Source organism: Dermacentor variabilis, chromosome 4 (assembly GCF_050947875.1).
Source record: "Dermacentor variabilis isolate Ectoservices chromosome 4, ASM5094787v1, whole genome shotgun sequence".
Taxonomy (NCBI): domain Eukaryota; kingdom Metazoa; phylum Arthropoda; class Arachnida; order Ixodida; family Ixodidae; genus Dermacentor; species Dermacentor variabilis.
The window spans coordinates 201,716,887-201,741,714 of record NC_134571.1 but is presented as its reverse complement, the minus strand read 5'-3'; the positions used below and the strand labels follow the sequence as shown (position 1 = coordinate 201,741,714).

The window sequence follows — 24,828 nt, the reverse complement described above, 5'->3', positions numbered from 1 at the left end:
CATGTTGTAGCGTATATAGCCCACAAAAAGTGCCTGGTACACTTGGAGCAAACTTTGTTGAGAGGGGCCCCATCTCAGTCAAGATATCACACGAAGAACGTGTATGGAGTTGGTTAGTTTAGCCGTAAGTGCAGTAAGATGTTTGGTCTAAGAAAGATTGCGGTCTGTTATCACACCAAGAAATCTGTGGTGGGTGACTAAAGGGAACGCCGTTCCGTCGACAACGATTGGATATTGTGACATTGATTTGCGCGTGAATGTCAACACTGCACACTTAGTTGCTGAGAGTTGTAGTCCTCTACGGCGCAACTACTTCACCGTGAGGGTAGCCGCACGTTGAAGGCTTGCACGCACTTGTGAACGTGTGACCTCAGATGACCAGATACAGATATCATCCGCGTACGTGCTGATATGCGTTGTTTCAGGTCGCTCGTCTGCAAGGCTTACCAGTATGACATCGAACAATATTGGGCTAAGGACATCACCCTCCGGAACACCCCTGCGAACGTCATGTCTATCAGTCTCGCCATCCGAAGTGGATATAAAAATGGTGCGGCCACTGGGGTAACTGTACAGCCACGCACACATCCGGCCACCAACTCTTATATCCCCAAGCGCCGAAGAATCGAATGGTGGAAGACGTTGTCGTAGGCACCTTTATTATCCAAAAATATTGCGCATTCCAGACGATGTCACCTCTTTTCCTGTTGAGCAGAAAATACTGGATCGATCACACCGTCAACGGACGATCTGCCTCTTCGGAATCCATTGATAAAATCAGGAAATCCACCACTTTTCTCGAGTAGCCAATCCAGTCTGCTCAGCACCACCCGCTCCATCACTTTACCGACACAGCTTGCCAAGGCTATTGGCCGATAATGTGGAAGATCACGCAAGCGTTTCCCTGGTTTTAGCAAAGTCACAAGGCGATTGCACTTCCGCTGGCAGGAACCGTTGCTGTGTTGCATGTTGAGTTGTAGAGCGTCAGTAGAATTTCTCGAGCTTCTAGTCCAAGATGACAAATCGCAGAGTATGTAATTACATCTGGTCCTGGACAAGATGATCGGCAGACATATGCAGATATGCGTAGTAAAGACGCCATTTTTGGTTCACATAATAAAGCCATGGCAAACTGGTACTTGAACATCCATTGCCGAAAATCTGCGCGGCGGCCTCGTTGGCTTGTGGCATTCCACTGCATTATTTTGGACGTTGTAATAGGTTTTCAGAAGGTAGCGCCATGATGCCTTACTGTAGAGCCGCGAGGAGCGGTTCCAAATCATCTAGAACATGTGGCGCCATCTTAGCAAACGGCATCTGTAGTCCACAGAGAAGGGAACGCATCGTAGTTATGAGCTGTTTCATCATACTTCGTACATTTTAATTTTCTTTCTTACCATTCTGAACCACCTTTGCAGACACATCATCCGACGCGTTCATGCTTGAATGTTTGGATGGGAGCAACGGTCCTTCAATGTCAGAGTCGGTCGGCGCGAGTGTCGTTTTGTGCTGCGCATGTGTTCCACGTACTGCTGCCGAAAAAGGTACATCGGGCTCGCAACCTGTTCGCAGAAGCAAACTTGGCAAGCGAGGAGTTCGGCATGCGGTCGATGGTCCATCTGTTCGGGAAATACTCTTGTCTTGCTGTCGTCTCTGTCGCGATCGGCGCCTGCGGTGGCGTATCGATTATAGCAGCCTGTCTGTGAGTGGAATTGTGCCGCACCATCTTTCGAAGCACTGACATTTCGGCCTTAATTTTCTGGCCGTCTTTTGATGTCGCTTCATGTGGACCGGTAAAATTTGGACATTTTAGGTCAGTGGCATGACAGCTATCATTTTGGTGAGCCCCTGCACACCGTTGCCATGTTGCATCGCCCTTAGAAGCCGCACTTACGTGTCCTATTTTGAAGCAGTTGTGACACTGCACCAGTTTTGGCACGTAGTGGTGCACACGGTGTCTTACGCATCCAACTTTTACGTAGTTAGGTAATGTTTCAGAGTCAAAGACTAGTTTAACATGCCGGGATTGGCCGAAGAGGTGAATCTGCTGTGCGGTAGAATTCAAAAGCCTCTCGAGGCAGTGTCTGTGATTTCTTTGTCCACGCCAGAGATAACGCCAGTTGAGGTTCCTTTTCCATACGAAAAAAAACAGCGCACTGGGTTCTTTCTCAGTAGCGTGGCAGCCTTTAGCGTATCTAGAATTGACTTGTTGTTCACGTCAACAGGGAAGATATTCCTCCGTGCGTTAATTCTGGTCTCGCTGACTTCACCTAGAGCAATTAGTTCAGAATACTCTCTTGAGCTTTGCCTGTTCAAGGTGTTAAGATCTTTGGTTGCCGTGGTAGGGACGTAATCAACAGTGAATGATTGCTTACCAGTGTCCTGCATGGGCAACGATTCAGTGTCTGTTGATGTCCTCCTGCGTTTTCTATTCAAGCGACGACAAGTGTTGAAATCGTTGTCCAATTCAATTTCTTCAACCGGTGAGCTGTCGGGAGATTCAAGGGCGATAATGGAAGGGCCAGTGCGGCCCTTGTCTTCGATGCAGCCAGTGGTGGACGGCCAGGGTGAAACTGTTGGTTGGGCTTCCTGTCCCCCATCCCGGAGAATGACGTTGTTCTCTTTGCACAAACTCTGATGTCAAAAAGCGTCCGGGACACGAGAAAATTAGGAGACCACAGGTATAGGCGTTCTTCTTCCAAGCGAAGGCAAAGTAACTATGTCAAATGATCTGCTTTATGGTGATAGTTGCTTGCTGCGAGAAAACAGATCGAAAAGTAAAAAATATGCACTCTTACTATTCAGTTCTTTCGCTTCATAACACGGTGGCAGAGTTCTGAGCTCCGATAAGGTTTTGCTTGGCCTTACGACATTCATAATTATGGCATTCCGTGGTACCAAAAGCCAGGATATCAAAGGTCATGCAGTGGTCGTGCTTCGAGCGCCTGAAAACCGGTAACGTCACATTCGCCACGCTTTGGACGTCTATTTAACTACAGGAACTTTCAGGATTATCTTGCGCTGGACGCCATGAAGCAAATTTTTGTTTTTGAAAGCGGCAACTGCTAAAAGACGTTCTTGTGCGAAATAGAATAACCGCAAAATTTATTCTATATAGTATTATTTTGTCAATTTTTATTACATTTGGAAAAAAAGTCGGTTTTCAGAACAACAATTGCCTCGAAAGATTAACATATACAGCCCCTAACTGCGCTACAATATTAAGCCGGCTGTCTTCTCAGGGTATTTTTCGAAATAAGCCGTACGCTGCATTCATCCCTCTGAGCGCAATTCCCCAGTAGGGGGATGCGCACACAAGGGCCCGCCACGTACACCTGTCACCGAGAGGCGATGAATGTATTGGTTTCGTTCAACCGTCGCAAGGTAGGGGGGTGTGCATGGTTCGGCGTAAAGAGGGACTTTAGTTCCACAGTGGTCAAGATGAAGCGGGTGGATGGGATGTCACATGCCTCTCACGCGCATGCGCACAAATTTGATAGTGGACCGAGTCGAGGCAAAGAAGAAGACCATCGTCATCGCCATCAGTTCCTTCGCGACCCGGGCGTGGTACGGTCGGAGCGATGTAGGTGTCTGCTTATGTATTGTAGCAGCAATATAGCTATTTCTTGCTGTTGTTTATGCTTATGCTGTGTTGTGGCTGATTCATCGATACAAGCCAACCGGCACCGTGTTTGTGAAGCCCACGGCGTTTTCTTCGTGCCGTGATGTGAACGTTTCTGCAACTTCTCTGCCAGCTGCGATGCAGTGTCGTGTGAAGTGATAGGGAATTAATACTGACACTGGCCGTGTTTTAAACTGCACACTGCACAAGTGGCGAACAGCTGTTCCTCAAGACATCACTGCGCCGATATTTCGTCTGTCTCCGAATTATAATAAAAGTTATGTTTTCTTCCCTCATTTTTCATAAGCATATTATTTTGATACTATTTTGATTTAAGTTTCTTATGCCACAATTTGGCAGGTTATTATAACGCGAACTGTAATGACGTGAAATGTTTTAAGAACGATTATCTTGCATACTTGAACTATGCCACGTCATGTGGTTCGCTTGAAGTTGCTATAAAGACGAAGCGTACAAACCTACATTTTCACAGCGATCGCGAAGACTTAATGTATGGTAAACATTGGCTAATCATGAACTCATTCTTTGCTGTTTCCTGCTCTGGCTGTACAGGATGAGAGGCAGTGAAATCTGCATGGTATAGCTTCACGCCTGCGAGCTTAAATCATTATGTGTTTTTTTGTCTTACTTGTTTAAAGCACACATCTGGTTACCGGACAGTAATACACAACTAACTGCTACTCACTTCCTTTTTCTTTCAGGAAACAACGCCCAGAATTGCGCAGCAAAAAGCTCACAAAAAGAAACGTATCCATGATAGCTAAGGTGCAACCGCAACTAACACCCAGAATGCTGAAGCAGCTTCGCATGACTACAGTCTCATTTATGCTGTTCACAAGTTTGGCTGATTGAATATAATAAATGATGCAAACTTCGCAGCGTTTCCAATTTGTCACACCTTTATTTACAGTAGCTCCTTTCGCACTATGTGGCTTCAGCTGCACAGTGCGTCAAGAGCTTATAATTTATCAATGCTCCAGTAAGATCGCATAAACATGCATGAGGCGCGCGACGTTGATGGTGGCCCAAAAAGGAAATGACTAGCTACAGCACTTAGCATTATGGCGTGGTATACTGGGTGATTTAAAGCTATAAACTTGCAGGTTGTTATATATTGATAAGCAGCGTTGAACATGTTTTTATTCAAACACTGTGACCGATTCAGGTCAGTGTTTCTGGAATGTCTAAAGGGAAAATGTTGGTAAGAGGTTATAAATAAAGGACGAAGTCACGATGAGGCCTAAGAGAATGTCTCTAGAATGCTGGCAGGATGTTGACAAAGCCTACAAACACGCTTGTATTCAGTGTAGGTGGCCAATTGTTGGCACGATGCTACTTGGGTGTCTGAAGAAAGCGCTAGCAAATTATTAATAGGATGTTTACAGATAATGTGTGGACGTGCTTCAATTTAATGAATGTTTGTAGGAGGTCTAAAGAAAAGTGTTTCTAGACCGTTAGTACGAGCTGACAGCCAGCCTATGAACACACTTCAACTGAATGAATGTTAATAGGAAGTCTAAAGAAAAGTGTTTCTAGACAGTTAGTAGGTAGTTGACGGACAGCTATGAACATGATTCAAAATAACGTTGGTGGCCAATTATTTCTAGAATGTCACTACCCAGTTGCTAGGAAGTCTAAGGACTGTTGGAACAATATCCTGTAATTGCTGGTAGGTTCTAGTAACGATAGTCTAAAGAGTGTTTAAACAAAGTTGGTAGAAAGTTTTATAAGGGTAGTATACCTACGGTTCGTGTCCCTTTAGTGGCAATATTTTCTGTGTGAGAACACCGGTTTAGTTTTTCTTCATATGTGATACCTAGGTAGTTGAGTGACTCTAACTGGGGAACTTACTGATCACTTACTTTAGTGACGACTGTGTCGCCCTCTGGCTGTCGAGTGCGGTGGTCAGCGCGCGGTCTTCTTTCTTCTTGTCCTTGCCTATCTCTTTCACTGCGGCCACTACTGCAGGTGGCAATACATATTCAGGCAGTCTTGTGCGAATATATATTCAGACAATTTTGTCTCAACATATGCATTAGCAGTATTTGATTCCGCCCAGAGCAACGGATAAATCTTAAAGAATATTTTTTGTTTGTCGTTAAAGATCGTCACATACCAAGTGCATATGACCCAGTGACCCAAGAAAAAGAAAAAAAAAGAGAAAGAAAGAAGGTAGGCACTGCATAGAGTGCGAACACGTGCGACTATACGGAAGGAATCTAAGCAAATTAAGCTGCAGGGCAGGTGATTGTGTATTTCTTTATTAGCCTCATTTAAACAGCACCTAAGCAGACGACGCGCGCAGTTGGTGATTAGCGGATACGACGTAAATACCGTACTAATTATGAATCAGTACCAACTAGGTTAATTAGCCGCTCCGCCACCACGTTGACTCCGAGACATCTCAGCGCGCCGTGGGCAGCCTTTGGGGCCGCCGAATCTCGGAGGTCATGACGTGTAGCGGCGCCGGTTCCCAATGCCGTGTGTCATGTTACACAGGGCTGGTAGCATTGATTAATGGATTAAAAGTATCCCGCAAAACGATTAATCTTCGTCGATGTTCGCCGGCCATTTAATCGACTTAATCGATTAGGCATGTTCGATTAATCGTTTTCGAGAGTTTCGAGACAAGAGTGGCGCGAGAATTCTGCAGTCGTGCTGGAACGGCTGTGCACCGGCATTTACTGCGCGGCTGTGGCGGGGCGAGCGCCGGCTGTTTCTCCTCGTCCCGAGTGACGCCGAGCCGAGCGCTTCCCCTCTCCCCCCCTCCCCCCCCCCCCCTTGACGCCCGAAGCGGGAGGCACGAGACGCTCTCGCAATTCAAGGCATACTATGGCAAACCCAGTCGTTGATCGTCGTGTAGCTCCCAGTCCACGAAAGACGTGGCAGAGCATGCGCGTCGGTCTGGAGTGTGTATTGGACATAGCGATGGAGTCCACGTCGATTCCAGCAAATCTATAGCGTCCGAGCATCTAGTCTCGCACGCTGGTTGCGTGGCCATTCAAAGAAGGTGTCGGTTTCACCCAAACAACCCGGCCAATTGACAGTCCTGAGCTCGGTAGAAAAGAGCGTGTGGTTTAAAATCCTAAACGAGTAAATTTCTTTTCCTCTGCGCACATTGCAATTTCTTGCATACTTCAGTTTGACAACACCTTTCACTTTGGCCATTTCTCTTATTACTGCACAGCTGATTCACTAGTGACATGCATCTTATTTAATTCTACATTAAGTGCCATTTTATAATATATATCGTTTATCCTTTGAAAACAAACTAGTGCCAACTATATTTAGTTTTTAACAAGTTAAAGATTATACTTTATCAAACATTTACACACTTGTGTTTCAAACTTAGTTCCACCTCTGAAACATTAAAAGAGAGCCCTACAGAAGTAAATAACTGTTTTAACCTTTTGAGAAGTGTCCGGTAAAAATTTTCGATTAATCAGCTAATCGATGAAAACCCCTCCGTCGAAACGATTAGTCGATTAAAGGCTCAATGATGAATGATAATTCGTTAATACAATAAAAAAAATAATTGGCCGTACCTAGTCATGCATTAGCTCCGATGAACGGTAATGACGGCGTTTCTCTTGATCGCTTTCGGTGACGAAGATGTCCGCCTTTGCGACATTTTCGGGACGCATCCAGATTGCGAAAAACAGAAAGACGTCCCACAGATGGAAACTGCGGCGGGACGTCTTGTTCTTAGTTGCGTTACAATACATTAATTAAATGCGTCGATTGCGATTCGAACGGAAAACGTTTGCACAATTTCGGCAACGCTGAAGCACTAAAACTTAACACAACGGATTTTAGCAGAAAAAATTCCATACGATGAGTAATCGCCAATAAAGAATACTCTGTAGTAGAGGTACAGTTGACGAAGTTGCAGTGTATATTCTAAGTGAAAAATGGTACGATTATAATGGTGGATGAATATTTTACGTGAGCCGGTAAACTGTTCCACATTTTCGCACGAGCAAAACGAACAGATTGTTCGCCGTAGTTGCTGCCCGATATGGGGCAGTAAATTTATTAGCGTATGTGTCAGCGAGGACTATTTCGGCCAATGACGTAGCATATATGTGAATTTTTAAGTAGGCGGTATGTAACGATTCTACAGCTCGTGTTTTAACAGGGAAATGTTGCACGGACTCTGCTACACTACATTATCCAAAAATAGGGTCCTTACGGCTTCGCAGACGGCCTTTAATCTGCCCCAAAAACGCATCAACATTGAGGTATTAGAAACTTCGTATAGTGAGACTCCGAATGATTTTTTCTTTACCGCGTGGCATAATTTAACGAGCGAAGGCTACTCGGTACGAGCGCGTTTTCGCATTCCACCCTCATTGGAACGCGGCTGCGGTGGTCTGTAATCGAACCCTCGACCTCGTGCTTTGCAGCAGATACGCCACGACCTCCGAGCAACCGCGAGTCCGCATTTTGTTTGCCACCGTTCCGTACGAGGCAAGCCAGCTGGCAATAAGCCGTGGCCCTGACATCGGAAAGCGGGCAGTGCTGCACAGCTGTAATATATTTCCTTTTTTTTTTTTGAGGCGAAGCGACGTCGCTCTGCCGCTTAGCGAATTCACAGCGCCGACAGCAGGCACCGCGAAGCTGCCGAGCTGATCGCTGCAGCGACCTGTGCCATCTCGTAGAGATCGACGGAGCTGTCCGTGCCCCTGAACGAGAAAACGTAAGTGGCATTCACTCTGACTCGCGTTGGCAGGAAAGGAAATAGGAAAACGAAGAAATTTGTTCAGCAGGGGGCAGGTTTATCAGGTTTTGGTTGATAGCACCACCTAATAGTTCGTAGCTCAGTAGTGAGCTATATAGGCAAACGATATTTTAATTTATGTGTTTGATATCTGTTCTGTTGACACAACAACAACAACAACAACAACAACAACAACAACAACAACAACAACAACAACAACAACAACAACAACAACAACAACAACAACAACAACAACAACAACAACAACAACAACAACATACCGTTTGATGCGCTGCCTCAGAATTTTGATTGTGTGGCAGCAACTAGGTGTATGCGCTATGGTGCTCACTATAAATATATGAAAATTTCTTTCTCTTAGCGACTGGAAAAAAATCAGAAACAGCTAAAAACTACCAATTACGCGTCTAGTTTATCGAAGTTAATTAGTGTAAACCATACATTACTCCATATTTGCTCGAGCAAACACTCACCGGCGTGTAGTTAGTCACATAGAAATCAGGTATTCAGGACCGCGTTAACGATGTAGCAATCGTACAACCTAAGGACAAATCGTTCAATACTGAGTTTCACAGCCAGACATCGAGCGACCTCACATTAGGCTGCTGAAATAGTACCTGCGCAACTACTTATTTGTGACCCAGAGCAGTGGTAGCCCGAAAATGCGCAATCATGTATTTACGAATTAAATTAGAATGGGGGGGGGGGGGGAGTAGCGTGACGGTACCGGCGTCGTCGAGCAAGATACCTTGCTTCGCTTTTTCGCAAGTCCAAGCTCTTTTGACAAACTTACTGAAAAACTTTGATCTGTCCCCCTTCTCCTCCGCATCAAAGAACGGAACTTCAATGACATTAGAATACAGCTAGCAACGCGTGTTTTGGTCTCTACAGTTGAACCTCTACTTGACAAAATTGATACACGACAACTATTTGGTCAAATCGAGAACTCCGTGTAATATCGGAAATACTTAAAACAGTCGTGCTTAGCCCATAGTACTTATTCAAGAGCAAAGAAAAACAAGAATATAAAAATAATTTACTTGACTGCACGGCCTTTGTTTGACTAAGAAATTTCGGACTAACGCGCACTGACATGACAGCATACTAAAAACACAAGAGGATGTGACAGAGCAGCAGGTGCATGCATTCAGGAAGATGCGACGCTGAGCTCTCAAAGCTTAAACACTACAATGAGAAGTATTGTAAAAGTAAAACGGCCGCCTCAAACCAACGCAGTAATGTGTTTTCTGTAGCAATACGTGAATCGGTTCGAGGCGTTGTTTTGAACATACGAAGTTGCATGTGACGTTTTTGTTTGCCCATATTTCCCCCCAAATCTTCAGTAAATTCAGTAAATCGGGCGACACACTGAGTTCCCTTCGTAGCTTTGAAGTCTTCAACTCATTAGTATCTATATATGTGTGTCGGGCAATTCAAAGCGTTTCGTTAAAGCAAAGATACCGTGAAATTGGGTTTCGCTAGCTCGAGGTTTGACTGTAGTTCATCTGCTCCCCCGTATATAACGGCGAATAGCCTCCGTGTTTTCACGTTTTACTGCTTATTTCCTCAGCCGATAGGCGCGGTAACTGTATCCAGGACTTTTTTAACACTGCAACAAGAACATGAAAATGCAGCTGTACCGAAGGCTAGCTGTGCGCTGCGAGAGCTTCAACCTTTCGCTGCCTTTCACCAATCCATGGTTGTCGCGAATGATTAAACGTCAGGGAAACAAATGACAGCAGAAGTAAAAAAAAAAAAAAAAGAACTTGTTTGGAGTGGTTGCGCTAGGCGCCAGTCGTTTTCGTTTCACAATGGGAAAATGCGCAGGTGGAGATAGATAGATAGATAGATAGATAGATAGATAGATAGATAGATAGATAGATAGATAGATAGATAGATAGATAGATAGATAGATAGAGAGAGAGAGAGAGAGAGAGAGAGAGAGAGAGAGAGAGAGAGAGAGCGAGTCAACATTTACTGATGCAAGCAATCATGGGGCGGTTGTAGCCTCTCCCTCCGCCTAGCAGACGGCCGAGATCCCCTGGTTTTCAGCGGCTGCCTCGGCTAGCTGGACGGCCCAGGCGTGGTCTCGCTGGTCTGAGCTGAGCAGCTGGGTCTCCCACTGCTGCCGGCTTTGAATATTGCGGCCCTCGAAAGGGGCCACCTTCGATTATCACCATAGAATATGTTGCAGATTCGCCCTACCCATACGTAATTTCCATTGATCCTTGTATTACTCTGGATAGAATCTGATGCAGGCAGGCACGTATTCAGGATTGTTGTCACGCAGGGCGGAATCCAAGGTAACTTTTCTATGCAAATGGCGGGACAAGGTACTTTTATTGTACAAATGTGAATAATGCCCACAATTTGCCATAAGGAATCGTAAACCCGCAAAAGTGAAATGAAATAAGGTGTACCTCACAGGTACGCCTGTGAGATACACCTCTTTTTTACTTGGCAAACAAGGAACCACATCAAATGGACTCACGCAGGAAAGAAGCGTAGGAAAAATATTGCCAAGAACAAGTAACCAAGCGAAAGTTTAAAGTAAAGATTTCTAGTAGCGTTCTTTTAATTAGCTGTGCAAGAATTATAAGGATATTTATAATAAGATTTATTATAAAGAGATAAAGAGAAGTTTGCGGAAGAATCCCAGTTCTTTTGGATCCCTCGTTTACTGCTCTACCAAGTTAAGTGCCGACACCGACTCTACTCGTTATTGGGGAAGTTGCGTAACGATGCGTGGCCGCCAGTCCCGTACAACCGCGTAGAGCGCAGGACGCTGCGCGGTTCTAGACGTAGCGCGCTGACCGCGCAAGGTTTGAAAAACACCCGCATAAGCACGCCACAGAAGTGGCTACGGTGTCAGGCGGCTCGACTGATAACGGTAGAAGCGTCATTCAAAACAAAAGGAATCATGCTCCACTTCCGCCGGCGTTTTCTATTCTCCATTTTTAAATAAAAAGGTGTTGACCCACAGATATTTTCACAAACAACGGTTATGTTAATTTTCGCTCTTCCTTCCTGTTTGGCCGTTTGCCTCGGCTCTCTCCCTTAGTAGATCGCTTAATTTCTCAACTCCTTGCGACTCTTGTTTCTAGTTGCCAATTTTTCACGAAAAGTGCTGTACAATTCGGGGACAACCAGACAAGGTGACGAGTGATATTCATATTGCTTACGGGTATAGGGGTTGTTTCGAGGTTTGATGATGGATACTGCGTCGCATTATTTGATTTTCCACCTTATTTAACCCATATCGCGGGTGTATGGTTCCGAGGATCTGCCAGCGTCGCGGCGAGCCGTCACTCGAGGAAATAATGAAGCAAAAGGAAAAGTTAAACGCAACTGGTGTTTTTTCCGGCCTCAACTATTTTCACATGACTACGAACCGAATCCCTTTCCTGGCCCATGGATCAGACTAAACAAAGAAGGTTGAACGAATGAAGCAACAGCGATGCGCGTGACCGTTGAATAGATGGTGACAACTGAACGCAGATATAGTTACTCGCGCGGGCACCGAATCGATGAGAAAACTGGCCTTCACCCCCCAGGAGATGCCGATAACTACCGCTATCCAAAAGGACTGAAAAAGGCAGCAAAATGTTGACCGCCGAATAGCTGCCAAGTCTCAATACAGATTTGGCGGTGCTTTAGGAATGCGTGTGAGCAGTGGAAGCGTGGTCGGAGAGGGGGGGGGGGTTGTTTGTTTATTTGTTTGTTTATTTGTTTATAGACAAAACAACGCTCAAGAGCGGTTTGTCTTGGTGCCAAGGCAAAAGGCGGCACTAAAAGCCCCCTGACTAGGCCTTTGACAAAAGACAGCACGCGCAGCACACAACATGAGCGCAACATGCTTCAAAGCACACTGCAAAATATCAAAGACATACAAATAAAAATGCATGTACAGAGTATCAAACACGATAAAGCAAGATAAGGAAGAATGACAGAATTAGTCGTAAACACATTCATCATCAAGAAGACACAGGACTATTAAGGCCAATGGACTACGATTGGATTTGAAGAGAACAATACAAATGCACAACAAAATTACAACTGTTGGAGGAAATACATTTTAGTTAGTTTTCTGAAGGCAAGCAAAGAGGGAGAACTCTCCATTGTATCTAAAAACGATGGATAACAATTCAGTAGGTTCGGAATTTGCCATTTTAATAATTGCACACCGTATCTATAGTTCTCGTTTTAATCTTTACAAAGTTTTTATTTCTGAAATAATATGGTGTCTCCGTATTTGTATATGTATGAAAAAGCAGCTCACGATTTGCTTTTAATTCGAGAAATATCAATTCCAACAAACGCTGTTTATCTAAAATTTCTATGTGAAGTATCCGGTTCTCGGCGAAGTATGGGGATGTATGATCACGACTGGATAGGTTTTGAATGAATCGTATACTTTTTTTCTGCATTATGTATAGTCGTTCCAAATTATACTTTGATGTAACCCCCCAAACTAGTAGACAATATTGTATACGGGAATGTACAGTACTAACACAAAGTTGCCGTTTTAATCTTGTTGGCAACAACGTCCGAAATCTATTAAGCATTCCAATTGATTTATCGATGATACCTTTTATAAAATTCACGTGACTTGTCCATCGAAGATTTTCATAAAATATTACCCCTAAAAAATTGTATTCTGAAGCGTGCTCTTATGGACATGATTTAAACGTTATAGAGCTACAGGTGAACTGGTATATTACCGGATGAGAAGACAATGTATTTGGTTTTCCTAACATTCAATAAGAGTTTATTTGCATCTAACCAGCAGGACAAATTTTGAAGCCATAAATTAACAGTACGAGTGAGAGACGAAAGGTTGTTAGATGTGAAAAAAGACATTTGTATCATCTGCGTAAAGACAATGTCTGTGGTCAGGGGGATGTTGACAATATCGTTTATATACAGCAAGAATATTGTTGGTCCTAATATAGATCCTTGCGGAACTCCATAACTTATGAATTCCGTATCCGACTGTACATTCTTAATCACAACGAACTGAGTACGGTTAGTCAGGTAACTACGCAGTAACTTAAGTGGAAGTCCTCTTATTCCATAATAAGGTAACTTTGCAAACAGTATGGGATGTTTAACAGAATCGAAGGCTTTGTTAAAATCTAGGAAAATGCCTATTGTATACAGTTGATTTACCTCAGTCGATTTACCTAGTTGAAATCCGTACTGATATTCGGATATTAGGTTGTGCTTACATAAATGCTGAGAAATTCTAGAATTTATAACTTTCTCTGCTATTTTGGAAAATAGCGGAAGTACTGATATTGGTCTGTAGTTAGAAATACAGTCAAGAGGACCACCTTTATGCAGAACTGAAATCCTAGCAACTTTCATTTTATCCGGAAATATTCCTGTCAACAAAATAGTATTCATTAAGTGGCAAACTACGTCGGATAGCAAATCTGAGATCGCTTTAATTGGGGCTGCTTTAATGCCATCGAAACCACACGAAACATTACTTTTAAGACTGTTAATTATAGTAGCAATTTCAACTTTGGTAACGGGGTAAAGAAATAAAGTTTGTGGCAAATTGTGTTCCATATATGTTTCAAAATCCTCACAGGTGGTCCCTTCCGACGCTCCAAAAGTCAAAAAGTGGTGGTTAAACTCATTAGCGAGAGCCTTACCAGTTAATCTCTGCCTATCTATTTTCATTTCTTGAGGGAGGTCAGTTCGCGTTTTCCGTAGTTACTCTTTGATAGTGCGCCAGGTTTTCTGAGGGTCATAATATATTTCGGCAAATTTACTAGCATAACAAGAAATTCGGGACTTCTTAATATCTGAGCTCAGCTTATTTCTGATCTTTTTAAATTCTACAAGCATTGCCAAGTCTGTGTTTTATAAATTTATGGAAGAGTTTATTTTTTTATTTTATTCGACGCAATAGCTCTCGGTTATCCAAGGTTTTCTTGCTTTCTTACATTTCTTAATTATCTTGATTGGAAACGCACGATCATATGCTCCAATAATTTTATCAAGAAATCCATCATAGAGGTCATTGGGATTAGTCTCTTGCATTAATCTACCCCCAGTCTATCAACGATACAAGTTGTCGAAAATTATCAATACAACTCGACGTTATAGGCCTAACTGTAATGCTTGTAGCTATGGGTGTCACCCTATGCACCGAGCGTTTCGGAGCAAAACAATAAAGAGGCATATGGTCACTGATAGCAGTAGTAAGTACACCAGCATACATATCGTTTTTATCAAGATTTGTGAGACATAAGTCAATCAGAGTCTGAGAAGTGGCTGTTATGCGTGTGGGAACATCAGTAACATTCGATAAACCATTTAACCATATAATATCGACAAATTCTGTAACTAAATCCGTTTGGTTTAAGATGTTTATATTGAAATCCCCTAAAATAATTACTCCAGATGTGAAAGATGAAAAATACTCCAACATTGGTTCAAAAAAGCGGTAAAATTCTTCTAAGGATCCAGAGGGCGGGCGGTAGATAACTCCAAGCGTGAATACGTTAGCTGTGATGAAAAGGGACTCAAAATCTGGATTAACAACAGAGTATTCGGGTATAACATTATATGAAAATTCATTTTTGATGTAAAGGGCCACGCCGCCACCCCTCCTGTTTTTTCTACATAGTGCCTCGCAATTGTAGCCATCGAGCTGTACGACATCCCAGTCACAAGTAAACCACGCTCTCGTATGCCGCCTCATTGTGGGGAGGGGGGCGCCCCCCCCCGGGATACCCCCCCCCCTCCTGAGTACGTGCCTGGCTGCAGTCCATTGGGTTAGGATATATGCTTGTTAGCAGGAGGCGTCAGGCTACCACTTGTTTCTTGGTTAGCTCGGGATGAGCTGGTGGTTACCGGGCCCTTCCCAGCCGATAACAATCGGTGATTTCTTTTTAGCTGACCGTGCGGTCTCCTCTCGCTCTCGGCTGGGCAGGCTCACTTGCTCGGCGAGCCAGTCCTCGAGCTACGATGTGAGCCGCCTCGTTGCCTGGTGGAGAGGAGTGCACGGGTACGCAAATAATTTGGATCGTCCTGCGATGATGGTCGCTGTTATTATTTAGAATTTTGAGTGCCTTTTGCGAGACGCGTCTTTTCACGAAATTATGAAGTGCCATCTTTGAGTCGCTTATGAAGAAGTACTGCTTTGGAGGAGGCCACCGCTAATGCTATGGCTGATTCCTCCACAACTTCGGGGTTGTCCGTTCCCATGGTTACGCTCGCGAGGGGTCCACCACCCTCGTCTACCGCTGCGACGGGCACCCCTTTGCGCTCTCTATATAATATATTCCGCGGCGTCTACGTAGGCTACGTACTCTACATCATGGTGGCGTGCCCTTCCCTCTCGTCGCTCCTTGTGGTGTTTCGGGTGCACGTTCCTAGGCAATGGCGGAATTTTAAAGTTCCTCGTCGTCTCTAGGAGTTCCAATCAGTCGGCCGAAGTGAACGGACGTGTCGTCGGCGCGCTCCGCAACAACCGAGACTACGTGACCTTCACCGACCGCCCTTGACCGCCCTTTCCCGGGCCGCTTTCGACGGGAGTCATTATGGGAATCGACTTTCTCGCCGTTTCCCACCGACCGCCTTTTCTTCCCGGGACTTTCTTGCTGCTCCTCGCGCCTCTACAGCTCTGAAGCAGTTCCAACGCGGCTGCCCCTGCCGGGGCCATAGCTGCCTTGGCGTGTTTTCTACACCATGAACCAAGAGCGCCAAGCGACCAGCTCATCCGAGGCCCATGTTCTAAACGGGCGTGCAAAGGGCCTTCGGCCAATTCACCGCTCTGTTTCGATGGAGCATTTATCTACCGCAACGTCATTTTCCAACGAGTAGAAGACGCAATCGGCGACGGAGAACGCCGCGCGTTCCTCGACAACAACGACGACGCCCGAGGTGGATACAGCGGGAGTGGCCGCCGATCCCATCGTCGCCAATTTTCCCTCCCAACAGCGAGAGGTAGACACTCCGACCGGGGAAACGATGGAGGAAGATGCTACTCCGAACATCTACGACGACAAAACTGACGACGTCGCAGGTGGCTGTTGGAAGACAGTCATACATAAGCGACGCATCCGTCAAACGCACGCTAAGACGCAACCCTCCGAGAACATCTTGGGCATTCCGGACGCCTACCGTACGCAAGCGCAGTCGGAATCAGAACCTGCCTCAACTTCCTTTGCACGATGAAAATATAATTCTGCGGCCTCACGGAGGACTCTGCCTCGATAAGTGGACGCGCCCAGAACTCGCCAGTGCTCTATGGAGTGCAGCCGGCTTGACAACCGACGATCTTCAGGACATCATATTCCGACTGCGACCTCCGCAGAACTTGGCAATCATCAGCACACCCCAGTCACACGTAGCCGACGCATTGTACAAGGTGAGGTAGCTGAACCTTGGTCAGCGAGTCTATCCCATCAGCACATACTTTGCGGCCCCAGACAACTCATGCAAGGGAATTGTTCCTGGTCTTTTGCCCGGTACACCGTCTTCCAAGCTAGTGGATGAGCTTTTGGCTCCTGGAACTCAAATACTTCAAGCACGAATGATTGGTCAAACCAACGTTGCGTTGGTAACATTTGAAGGATTTAAAGTGCCTCGCTACGTGCGTTTCTATGGTGCAGAACTCCGCTGCTACCCCCATCGACCCTGCCAACTGGTCTGCAAGATATGTCACAAGCTCGGCCATTGGGCTGATTAGTGTCCTACGCCGTACGTGGTCATTTGCGCGACGTGCGGGACTGACAACCCCACCCCGTCACATCCGTGCACCCCACACTGCAGATCCTGTGACGGGACCCACCCTACAGTGGATCCAAACTGCCCGCGGCGTCCTAGGCAGACACTGAACAAAGCTTGGGTGCGGAAAGCTCTCGAGAAAGAGCAGCGTGAACTCCAACCCTCCAGCGACACGACCACTACCACAGATACGGCGGAGACCCGAACGTCGCGGCGCCCCAACGAAGGAGCCCAGACAAGTCCGGTCGGAGACCCGTTCGAGATCCCGTCGCAAGTTCCGGAAACGCTCCAAGTCTCGGTCCCGATTCCGCGAGGCATCGGTGCGCCTCCCAGAGAGGCGCCCTCCTTCCCCATTTTCCCAACAACCCTACAAGAAGGCCCTGCAGACCAACGCTCCAGCCAAGGGGACCCTGATCCCTTAAGGGTGCAGCGGACCCCGGAGAAGTAGACAGCAATGGAGGCGCCTCGGGAGGTGGGTCGGGCGGAGGGTCCCCCACAGCTCGCTCCGCCCCGTAAATCTCTCCCTACCCCTTCCCCTGTTACCAATTCGTTATCAAATCCCGATCCTCTAATAGAAATAGCCCGCCTACGTCGTGACACGGAGGCGTGCTGTCAGCGCCTGCAAAAACAAATGGACACGCTGGTGGCAGACATGAGCACTAGTATGCAGGCGGCTCTGGACAGGATAGAACGCCAAATGGAGGCCCTTCAAAGAGGGATTACGGAGCAAGTGAAATCATGTATAGAGTGCACTTTCGCACGCATGCAAGTTCCTGAGCTTAGCGGTAACAACGAGAGTGCGCTTTCCGACCAAGGCTCTCGGCCGCAACCTTCAAATGTGGGCACCCGGCACCCGCATCCCTATGCACGACCGCCTGCTTCCTCTCGCGATGATGATGGCGCCGCGTAACGCGGAGCAGCTAGTGGTGTGGCAGTGGAATTGTAGGGGATTCCGCCGAAAACGAGGTTCCCTACAGCAGTATATCGCAACATCCACGAACCCTCCCGATGTCATCCTCTTACAGGAAGTCAATTGCACCCCTTCTTTATCCGGCTACAGCACGCTCTCGGGTGTCTCTCCTCTTGTGGGAGCTTTAGTTTCGAAACGTGTTACATGTCGCATGCATACCACTAACATTGGCATTCCTCACCAAATATTGGAAATAATTACGCAAGGTAAACGCAGCGAAAGTCTGCTTATACTCAATGCATACAGTTCCCCCCGCTCGCGAACGCACTGTTTTCAGCACCTACTAACAGAATTTGGTAGGTTTGAACGGGTTTGTGTGGTGGCCGGCGACTTCAACGCTCCGCATAGTGCATGGGGTTACGTTAAATAGCAGGCTAAAGGCACCCGCTTATGGAATACCATCTGTAACATGAGATACACACTGCTTACCGACCCACAGCACCCCACTCAGATAGGCAACAGCGTATCTCGTGACACCTGCCCTGACCTTACCTTCGTGCGCAATACTGGCCCAGTCGTTGCGCACGGGCCTTTAGAGGAGCACCTTGGTAGTCACCAGTACATTGTGGCGACCACCTTGTCATTACGGGGTGCGCGCAGGCCCGAGCGAAATGTGCGTATAACAGATTGGGTGAAATTCAGGGAGCGTCGCCAGGACCCACCTGAGCGCCAAGGGTACGAACGCTGGCTTGACTCTCTCGCACAGGATCCAGAGGCCACCACGAGCACACTGCGCACCACAACCGAGACACCAGACATATACCCGCATTTACTTCATCTTTGGAACGCCCGCAGAGGGTTGACACGACGATGGAAACTACAACGCCTCAACCGCAAACTTAGGAAACGTATAGATCAATTTACACGGGAATCCCAGGAGTGTGCAAAGATCCTTACGAGGAATAACTGGCGAGGATTTTGCGATCGCCTCTCGGCACATTGAGCACAGCAAAAACGTGGTCGATTCTTCGCTCACTCACAGATCCCTCCACAGCAAAGGGGAAACATTTCAACAGCTGCACATCCTAATGCACAAGTACAGGGACGATGTCTCGACACTCCTCAGAGAGCTAGAGAAGCATTTCATACCCACAGGCCCGCCGCCGCAGTAAACTGACTATCCTTATGTAGGTGAGGCGAACGAATTGCTAGATGCGGACATCACATCTGACGAGGTGCGGGTGGTCCTACAAGACCTACGCCGCAACACGGCACCGGGAGCCGACCACATCCGATTCGCCACCGTTCGTAACCTCAGTGACGCGGATATTAACCACCTCACCCATATCTTCAATGATTGCTGGCGCAAGGGCATGCTTCCCCAAGCATGGCGACACGCCGACATCACACCGATCCCCAAACCGGGCAAGCCTGTTAAGGTTGAAAACTTACGACCCATCTCCCTAACATCCTGCATTGGTAAGCTCATGGAGCATGTACTCTTGCGGCGTCTGCAGCCCTTCCTCGAAGAAAAATCATTCTTTTCTAACTCTCAATTCGGATATCGGGCTCATCTGTCTGCCAAAGATGTACTCTTACAATTGCGGGAGGAAGTCATAGGACCTCCGTCGTCCGCCCAAACGAGAGCACTCATCGCCTTAGACCTAAAAGGGGCATTCGATAATGTTGAACATGACCTCATCCTTCGCAATGTTGCACATTCACACTGTGGAATTCGCATGTACAACTATATCCGCGCATTTCTTCGAGATCGCACAGCCACTGTAGGAATGGGACCGCATCGATCCGGTACGATTCGCCTTGTAGGACGTGGGACATCCCAGGGCTCAGTTCTTTCCCATACTCTATTCAATATCGCGCTCGCAGGGCTCCCCCGGCTACTCGACCAGATCCCTGATGTCGCCCACGCTACTTATGCGGACGACATTACTATCTGGTCGACACGGGGTTCCGACGGAGCCATCCAGGAACGACTGCAGTAAGCAGTCGATACAGTTTCCGAGTACGCGAGAAAATGCGGCTTAAGATGTGCTCCGGAAAAGTCGGAGCTCATAATCATTCGCCCCCGGAGACGTTCCTCTACTCCCCCTATCACTGTGCACGTGGATGGCACACCGATACCGCAGATTAATCGTGCTCGTATCCTCGGCCTACACGTCCAAGCGGATGGCAGGTCAAACTACACTGTTTCCCTCCTATCCAGACAGATTGAGCAAATTCTGGCCATGATCCGGAGGGTCTCCAACAGGCGCTCGGGCCTTCGAGAAGAGGACCTGCTGCGCTTGGTGGAGGCATGCCTGATCAGCCGCCTTACATACCATCTCCCATTTCAGCGGTTGACCCAAGCGCAACAACTTCGCATAGACGCAATGATTCGCAAAGCGACGAAGCTGGCCCATGGCCTCCCGAATTATACTTCCACACGCCGTCTCCTTAACCTAGGGACACATAACACACTAGGCGAGCTGCTAGAGGCACATTGGGTCAGCCATCGCCAGCGCCTCCTACTCACTCCCACTGGCCGCCATCTTCTAACACAGCTAGGATACTCTGTCCCACCCCTCGAGTCTGAAACCCGTCCAAGGATCTTGTCGTCAGCGATACGCCAAGCACTAAGTATTCATCCATTGTCACGTAATATGCACCCCGAGCATGACAAAGGGCGGCGCAAAGCCCGTGTACGATACATTGGTCGCATGCTTGCAAACATCCCGGAAACACATACTTTATACACGGACACATCACGCACTCAAGAGGGCTATACCTCGGTAGTCTGGGATGGCACCGAATCCCTGAGAGACTCTGCTGCAATGCGCGGAAGAAATGCCGCTGACGGAGAAATTCTCGGTGTTGCTCTTGCAATTCGATACGCCATCCGTGTTCCTGAGGAAGTGTATATATTGACGGACTCGCAACAGGCATGCCGAGCGTTCCTATCAGGACATGGCATCCCGAGAGCGGCGCACCAAATTCTCCAACAGATCCCGCAAAATACACCAACCACACCTCCCCGCATCCACTTACTCTGGACCCCTGGTCATACCTCGCTGCCGGGTAATGAACGCGCACATGCGGTTGCCCGAGAAATTTCCCTCCGGGCGACTCGGCGAGGTGAGGCGACTAGTTCAGAGTGGGGGGATCCCTTGCTCCGTTACAAAGACATACTCCGTCATTATACACGCATTCGTCGCAGTAAGGTCCGAGCGGGGTGCATGGTTCCGTCAAATCAACTGTTGTGTACCTTAAACTACGGTGCGTATTTTCTTGCCAACTTTTGTTCCGCTGTCTTGCACCTACATAGTATGAGAGGAGATGTTTCATGGGATAGTTATTTGCCGCGTGTTTGCTTAGTAAAAGGTTCTGCTGTGCGTCTTTCGTTGTGATAGAAATAAACAGCATTAGCCCCCACTGTACACGCCGAATTCGTCGCCTTTCCTTGAGATTTACGTGCACTATTTTGTAAGATTGTGTGGTGCGACGTCGTCACACTGTTGATGTGCGCCTATTGAGTTCTCGCCGGTTTGTTGAGAGGCAGAAGGACTGTGCAGAACGACAGCCAGTGGCGTACCAGCTATTTCTCAAAGGGGGGGGGGGGCGACACACCAAGAACGATCTGACCTCTTTCTCTCTCTTTATATATATTGACACGTGTACTTATCTTTATCGGGCCTAACAAATGTTATCGCACAGTGCGGGACGCGCCCGCATGTATCCGAAGTTTCTGGAAAGTTATCGATGCTTCTATCCGCTGTCTGTTGTCGCCGAACCTTCTATTATCTGATTTCATCGCCTGGCGCGAATAGTGTAGAACATTGTGGAAGACACGCGGGTTTCAGCGGTTAATCTGGAACATTTGACGACCGATCTATAAAAGCCGACGCGCTTGACCCGCTGATCAGATTTTCGACGATCGCCGACCGTGTTCGCCGCTATCGTTGTGCTATATGTGTAGCCGGCTTTGTGGGCACAGGTTCACGCAATAAAAGTTAGTTTTGTCGTTCACAGTATTGCTACTGTGTTCTTCAACGTCACCACCACGTGACAATATAAATAATAATATTTGGGGTTTTACGTGCCAAAACCACTTTCTGATTGTGAGGCACGCCGTAGTGGAGGACTCCGGAAATTTTGACCACCTGGGGTTCTTTAACGTGCACCTAAATCTAAGCACACGGGTGTTTTCGCATTTCGCCCCCATCGAAATGCGGCCGCCGTGGCCGGGATTAGATCCCGCGACCTCGTGCTCAGCAGCCCAACACCATAGCCACTGAGCAACCACGGCGGGTCACGTGACAATATATATATATATATATATATATATATATATATATATATCCAACCCGAGAGGCGAAGCATGGATTGCGATAGCAAATCGCAAATTATTAGACAACTATAATAAAGAAGTGGAGGTCATAGCGCTCGAAGACAGGGACAATAGCGAGACAACAGGACCAGCGCTGACTTTCAAATGAGTGTTTATTTCCAGGAAAACACCGCATGTGTTGACCGGCACAGCGAAAGGCCCAATCACCGCGCATATGAATACCAGCTGCTTCCAGGAATGGAAGTTCACTTTTAGTCAGAGCAACTGGAAAGTAACTGATGCAGTTCTGAGCGGCCCTCGCTATCAAAGCAGCTTCAACAACTTCTCGTGTAACTTCTACATTTCTATAGAAAACAGACCACTTAAACAAGTGTGTACACCCACAACTACCGCCATGCACAGACGCATGACCATCCCGGTATCTGTTAAATTTTTTGGTTATGTTCTCTTAACCTATTGTTCAGGAACCTCCCAGACTGCCCAATGTGAACCTTTCCGCCGCGATAACGGAAGGCGATACACGACATTCTTTACGCATGACAATATGGGGGCCGATGATTGTTTTTACGACCTGCGCGTTAGTTTGCCAAACGGATGTGTGGTACTGCCTAAGCTGAGTAATTTCTTCAGAGCGGTAAATACTACATCTACTTTAACCTTTCGTCCAAGCTTGTTTACTGCGTGTGATACGTTATGCAACGTATGCATATTGTGTTCTTTACAGAGAAATAATTTCACCATCATATGTAGCAATCTTGCAGAGGGACCTTGATAACATAGCAAATTCGTGTCTACGCTGGCAAATTAATCTGAATATTATTAAATGTAATCACGTCCGTTTTTCCCATAAGAAATTCGAACCTCGAACACAGTACAAAGCTGGAAACACAACAATAAAAACTTCAGGGGGAGCCACACTTCCTCACGTTAGACGAATCAGCACATCAGCGGAGCTCGTACCGTCGTGTCAAGCGTTCAGCTTGTCCAGCAGTTAAGACACTGTAACCGTTGCATGGGACAATGCACCAATCACACGGCCATATCAGCACATCGCCAGGTCATATAAACCTGTGCCATTAAGGTCCCGCAAGCAACTAAGGCGCCATAACCCGAGGTCCCGGGTTCAGTCGCATTCGCAGCCCAAATCCGCGACCGACTCCACATCTGCTGTCTGCGAGTGAAGACATCGGAGAAGTCCACAACTTTTGTCGATGCCAGTGTCACCGGCCACGTAGTTGCTGCTTCCTAGTCTGTCCTGCTTTAATCCAGTCTCAGACGTGCCACTACGGCGTTGCGTTTGTGCCGCTGTCTATATTTGCCGAGCTGGAGGCTATAAATGGCGCATTAACCAACTTTCGATCAAAACTATCCCAAAAAACATCACAACTTGTTACATCCATAGATTCGGCCCAAGCGGTGAAAAACCTTCGCAATGTATCGAGCTTTTCGACGACAAAATGCATCGGGAAGCGTCGTCGTTCCCTTGCACGCGGTGCGAATTGCTTGGATACGCCGTTTATCTTCACCAGAACACATTTAGGCAGACGCAGCCAGTCATCAACCTGCAGTGATATATCCACCGACGCTCTTCCAGCAATGTCCTCTACAGACATGGCTATCAAAAAAAAATAATGAAAGGAAGTCATTCGACGTTCCACACGGGCATTGATAACTCCGTGGGGATCAGACCTCCCGCCCGATACTGGCGCCAGCGGGAACCTGTCTATGGGCTCCGGACCGCAAGCCACCCTTCAGCTCCCACACCCCCCGACGTGTCCCTTCTGCTCGCACCCACCCTCGCTGATCTGCCGCACCTCTTCTGGAATTGTCCCGGACTGCATTCATTAAGGAGCCACGACCTGTCAAAAGTGGGGGCTCACTACCATCTCGCTACCATCTGTGGACGGTGGTGAGAAGAGGGGATTCGCACCTTAGATCCTTGTTAGACTTGATCGCACATAACCACCTGATATATAAAATATAACTTGCACGCGCCAAATGTTTTATGCCGCAGGTGGGACTTTCGAAAAAGAAGGAAGTATGCAGATCTGCAACGAAATCCGAAGGCGTAGCAGGGCCATTGGCTTATAGCGAGAACTTTCTTTTGTGTGTAGCGAGAACTTTTGTATAGCGAGAACTTTCTTTTGTACACTTCTTGTGTACGCGCGCACACACACACACACACACACACACACACACACACACACACACACACACACACACACACACACACACACACACACACACACACACACACACACGCACGCACGCACGCACGCACGCACGCACGCACGCACGCACGCACGCGCACACACACACACACACACACACACACACACACACACACACACACACACACACACACACACACACACACACACACACACACACACACACACACACGTAAGCAAATCGTGCAGAGAGAAGTGGTCCCTTGTAAGAAAGGA

At 47.1% G+C, this 24,828-nt stretch overlaps 1 protein-coding gene across 6 annotated transcripts in view; it reads left to right on the top strand.

The window, feature by feature from the left end:
- LOC142580050 (2-Hydroxyacid oxidase 1-like) overlaps positions 1–24,828 on the top strand; it is a 134,551-nt gene that overhangs the window by 26,654 nt on the left and 83,069 nt on the right. The window contains exon 1 of one of the 6 annotated variants that reach the window (XM_075690805.1): positions 8,237–8,342. The exons of 4 other annotated variants lie outside the window; for them this stretch is intronic. The gene's annotated coding sequence lies outside the window, so the exon portion shown is untranslated. Of the gene's footprint in view, positions 1–8,236; positions 8,343–24,828 lie in introns of those variants that run through there. One more of the 6 variants, XM_075690803.1, reaches the window with a different exon arrangement.